The sequence below is a fragment of the Hyla sarda genome, chromosome 1 (assembly GCF_029499605.1).
Source record: "Hyla sarda isolate aHylSar1 chromosome 1, aHylSar1.hap1, whole genome shotgun sequence".
NCBI lineage: Eukaryota > Metazoa > Chordata > Amphibia > Anura > Hylidae > Hyla > Hyla sarda.
In genome coordinates, this window is record NC_079189.1 from 360290012 (window position 1) to 360296011 (window position 6000).

Sequence of the window (6000 nt, forward strand, 5' to 3'; positions counted from 1 at the left end):
AGTGGAGTCTTATATACTCTATGTATAGAAAACAGCTGGGACAACTGGTTAGATTCCGATACAGGCAAAAATGGAGTAAGCGCCAGTACAATGCTCCACTCCTCGTCAGTTAGGACCCCAAGGTCCCTCTACCATTTAGACCGGACAGTCAAAGGGAAACCCTCGTGATAAAAGCTAAGCAATTCCCCATAAAGCCAATAAATCACACCAGCTGACTCTCTCTTAGTTACAATAGATTCTAGTACATTATTAGACTGTACAGTTAACAGTCCCATCCGATTCTGCATCTCATAGGCGTGGCGGATCTGTAAGAAACGGTAAAATGAGGAGCGAGGTAGGGAAAATTCTTCTTGCAAGTTCTCAAAAGACCGAACCACCCCCTGATCAACCAATTGACCCAATTCACAGAGTCCCCTCCTCTTCCAGAACTCAGTATCAGCAGACGAATTAAAGAAAGTCAAACCAGGGTTATGCCACAGCGGTGTAAATTTAAGATAGCTTGTTATACCTCGCAGTATTTTCACGTGGCCCCATAGTTTACACAGTAATCGAGTCGTGGGAGAGGAGTCAGGAGGTCTGTTAAGAGCCCCAAGCTCCAGAATGTGTAGCAGTATTCTACCCCCATGCTTAATCATAAACAGTCGGCCCGTAGGACCCAATGTGGGAAATGCTGCCCACCCCCTTACCTGATGTAACTGTGACGCAATATAGTACAACCATGGATTCGGTAGTGCTAATCCTCCCGATGATTTACCCCTCTGTAACTTCTCCAATTTAATCCTGGCAGTCCCACCCCCCCAAACTAATCATCTGAAAAGTCGTTGAATCCTTTGAAAGTAGGCCATCGCAATCCATACCGGAGAGTTGTGTAATATGTACAACAATTGCGGCATAAGGATCATTTTGACTAGATTCGTACGGCCAACCACCGAGATTGGGAGCTTGCACCATACAGACACTTTTTGAGAGCTCTTATCTAGAAGGGGGATTAGATTACGAGGGACATGTATGGAGGGAGTTATATATCCCTAGGTACTTAAAGCTAGAGGCTACTTGTATCTTGGAGACAGCAATTTGAGGTATATCTGGCAAGGGGTCAAGAGGCATCAGAACAGACTTGTCCCAATTGATAAGTAATCCTGAAAAGGAACCAAATTCTGCAATAAGAGACATAACAGGGGTTAGTGAATGGGCCGTATCCCCCAGAAATAATATGTCATCGGCATAGAGTGCCACCCTCTCTTCTACAGTCCCATACTGAAACCCTATTCTGGCGACATCCTCAAATGGCAAGCTAGGGGCTCGATAGCTATGGCAAAAAGCAAGGGTGACAGGGGGCACCCTTGTCTTGTACCCCTCTGCAGAGCAAACGATGGTGAGATCTTACCATTGACTCTGATGCGGGCAACCGGGCTCTGGTAAAGAAGCTTAACATATGAAAGGAATCTATCCCCAAACCCCATGGCACTCATTACACTCCACAGGTAATCCCATTCAACGCTATCGAATGCTTTGGCAGCGTCCAACGAGAAAATCGAGCGAGCTCCTGTACCATCCTGAGACATCTGTAGATTTAAATATACCCTCCTGATATTATCAACTGTAGATTTACCGGGCATAAATCCAGTCTGATCTCCATGGATCAGAGAAAGTATGACCCCAGCTAACCTGTTAGCGAGCACCCGAAGCCAGCTGCATTACATCAGCACATAAAAGGGATATTTGTCTATATGAACCCGCACACGAAGGGCCCTTTCCAGGTTTTGGAATAAGTGCAATGATGGCTTCCATCATGGAGCGAGGCAAACAACCCTCTAAAACCACTGACTCAACCACCCGCAACAGTTGTGGTAGTAAAATACCGGAGAATTTTTTATAGACCTTACTAGGGAGGCCATCAGGGCCTGGGGCTTTCTCATTATTAGCATATTTTAGAGAGTGTTCCAATTCTGCTAAAGAGATGGGCGAGTCCAGCTCACCCCTCTGCTCCAGAGTAAGGGATGGCAACCTAGCTCTACGTACATACTCCCTCAGGGCTGTCTCAGAGCAGGAGGCCCTAGAGGAATACGCATCCTGCTAGAAAGCCAACATCACATTCAAAATCCCCCCATCATCAGTGATCTCATGCCCCTGCTCATCCCGCAGACAACTAATAAACGATATGCCCTGTTGTGCCCTGGAAATGGAAGCTAACAGTTTACCAGTACTTTCACCACATTCAAAATAACGTTGCTTAACAAAAAAGTGTTTATTTTCAGCTGTCTCTTACAAGTACACTTTATAATGTCCCTGTGCCCTCAACCAGGCCTCCTCAGCCACCGGGGAGGGAGCCGAGACATACGCATTCTCTGCTTCAACTACCGTCAATCTCAGCTTCTCGCCCCTTTCCCTTGTAAACGATTTATGTATACTAATGTCACGTATGAATAAGCCTCGCAAATACGCCTTAAGGGAGTCCCACACTGCAGAGATTGAAGCCGAACCCAAATTTTAGGCAAAATATTCCCGAAGCTCAGCACAGGTAATTTCAGCTGTGGTCAGTACCTGTAACCAGAACGGGTTCAGTCTCCACAGAGGGCGCACCCCTCCAGCACCGTCAGTGAAATCAAGCTGAAGCCTAAGAGGGGAGTGGTCAAAGAGACCTCTAGCCAAGTATTCTATGTGTCTAACCATTCTAGCCATATCCCCATCTCCTATTGCCAAGTCAATTCTAGAAAGGGTCCCATGCGTGGCCGAGTAACAAGAGTACTGCAGAACGGAAGGATTGCGACAGCGCCACAAATCAAATAGATCAACCTCAGATAATATGTTAGCAAGTCCAGTCGACCTAGAGTGAGGGGGGGGGGGGGACCTCAAAACCTATCCACAGAAGCATCCAGGACCTGGTTGAAGTCTCCACAGATAAGAACAGGGGCTACTGGAAATCCTGAAATTATAGATAACACTCGATGCACAACATCTCCACTATATGGGGGAGGGATATACAATCCCACAAATATAAACATATGGTGAGACATCATGCCCAGTAGACTAATATATCTACCCTCCGGATCAATGCTAGAGGAGAGTACACTAAACGGGATAGATTTATGGACCAATATACTGACCCTTCTAGCATGAGTGGAAAAAGTAGAATGGAACGAGTGACCAACCCAGGCTCTATGAAGAACCTCAGTGGTGGCCCCCGTCAGATGGGTCTCAGTAAGACATAATATAGCAGGTTGAAAATAGCATTAAAAATAGCACAGCGTTTTGACACATCACCCATCCCCCTAACGTTCCATCCTATCAAATTAAAAATCGCCATCATGCATCAAGAAGTAGGTATCGGCCCCAAAAGCACCAAACATACTCATTAGGTTCAGGAGTATACTTATAGGGAGCATTCTTGGAGAGCACGTAGCAGTGGAGGGAGGGACGGAAAACCAAACCAATAAACAGTTGAAAACAGACCAACACCCAGACTCAACACACTGACACAACCTCACTAAGCGCACACTAAGTGCCACACCAGTCACCAACACTCTTCAGACACAGCCAGAAAATATACCAGGATAAGTATAGCAAGGTGAGCGCACATCGCAACCAGTCAGCCAACCAAGCATTTCCAAACATGCTGCAAGAGCACTCCTGCAAAGTAACATTAGTTAACATATCCCTTATGAACACATATCAGTATATCCCAACTCAAAATACCCCTCCCCCTCCCCAGAGGATCAAAACAAGTGATAATATGCAGTATCAGAGATAGTTCAACACCCCCCCCCCCCCCCTACAACCCAAACAGAGGCACATATCCTCAATCAGAGAGTGGTAGTCCTAAAAAGAAAACCAACTATTAACAATATTCTATATAGGTTCCACAGAAGATATCATGGCACATGTTTTGTCCGGAGCAGGATCCGGTGAGCCTCCCCTTGCCCTCCGGCGCAATTGAGCCTCATGTGTGTCCAACCAACGGACCGCAGCATCCACTCCCTCGAAGAAATGGGTGGTTCCCAGAGCAACCACCCGCAGCCTAGCAGGGTACAGCATAGAGTATTGTAGATCCAGGGAGCGCAGTCTCTTTTTAACATCCATGAAGGAGGCGTGTTTCTTCTGCACCTCTGCCGAAAAGTCAGGAAAAAAAAAAAATAACCTGGTTATCCACAGTCACCCGCTGTTTCTCTCTAGCCAGTAAGTAAGTACTAAGTCTCTGTCACGGTAGTGTAGAAGTTTCACTAGCATAGATCTGGGCGGACCGCCTGGAGGGAATGGCCTCATGGGAACTCGATGGGCCCTCTCCACAGCAAAGACAGGGGTCAGATTGTCAGCACCAAACACCTCCTTGAGCCAGGTTTCCATGTACTCCGTTGGTGTACGGCCCTCACACTTTTCAGGCAGGCCTATTATCCGCACATTATTACGGTGCAGACGATTTTTCAGATCATCTGCTTTAGCTTTGAGCATAGCTATGTCTTGACCGTGTCTAGTAGAGTCCCGGACTAAAGGCACCACAGTATCCTCCACATCACTAATCCGGCCGTCCACTGCAGAGGTGCGCTCATTAAGGAGATAGCAGACTGCACAGTGCCCGCCTGAGCAGTCAGTTGAGAGAAGGTAGAGTTACATCTTTGTATTTCCGCAAAAACTGCAGCCAGAGTAGGTTCAGCTGCAGGCACAGTCGGGGCAGCAGCCATCACACCAGAGAAAGCAGGAGGGGTACTAGGCAGTGACACATGTGATTCCACAGCAGAAGCCTGCATAATAGCATCATAGTCCTCCAGCGGGCCAATGGGAGTTCTCACATCGACCATAGGAAGAGGGCCCTCCTTACGGACCGGTGAATCAGGGGATGGCTGTCTTAGTGCAAACCTCTACAACTTCGCTGCAACCTCCTCTTGTTGCGTTAATGTATTCCCAGATGAGGAAGACCCACCGGCCCCCTGCTGTAAGGGACCCGCACCCTCCTTATTTCTCCGGACCATAGCTATGGACAGTCAATGTAATAGTAGAAACACACAATATGATATGATATGAATTTCTGATTTCTCTTCAACTGGACAGATCCCTGGCACAGTTCAGCACCACTTCAGTGGGCGAGGAGCTGGGGGGGGGGGGAGCACAGAGGCTCCAGGAGCAGGGGTAGAAGGCAGGTGATGAAGAAAAGGGGGATCAGGGAGCACCTCCAACCACCCAGGGAGACTCTCAATCCCAGGTATAATGTGCAGGCCAGAGGGGGGCTCCTCCAAGGTTCAGTGGCAGTTCAGTGGGGTAGCACCAATAGCCCCCTTCAATGTATCAACAGGCCCCCCGTATGTTTAGCAGCCCAGGTGTCCAGGAGCTCTCTCCACCTGCTCCCCCAATGTGGCAGTCCGTCCCACTCCCCCCTGCACAGAGCCGTACTCACAGACTGACTGAGCAGGGACTCCAGCAAGAGCCCCTGCAACTCCGGCAGTAGTGCGGCCTCTCCTCCACATGACTCCACTCTCCCCACACCGCCAGCACAGTCCCGACCAGCGGATCAGAAGCAGACACGCCAGGATCCCGAAGGCCACAGAAGAATCCAGCCGCCACCGCTCCTCTGCGCAGGATCCCCCTCTCCACCAGTCAAAGCCCGGACCGGAAGCCGCGGAGGGCGGCGTCAGAACGCCGTCCAAGGACCACAGCGGGGCGGATTTCCGACTCCTCCAGCCACCACCACAAGAACCGGACACCAGAAGCTGTAGCGGAGAGGTCCCGGGTCCGGTGAGTACAACTTCTGCTCTTCCAGGAGCAAAATCAGTCACGGAGGGCCACAGGTCGCGGCGTGCTCCCCAAACTCCACCAATCCTTCCAATAAAGCCACCACAGGGGGCCCCAAGGTAGCAGGGGTCACACTGAGAGGTAGAGCAGCCAAAAAAAATGCAGGATGGAAGGGATATTAACAGGATTTGGACACAGGATGGCAGGAGCTCAGCGTCCGCACGTCCTCTCAGTCAGCCATGCAGACCACGCCCCCCGTACATTAATGTTATAGGT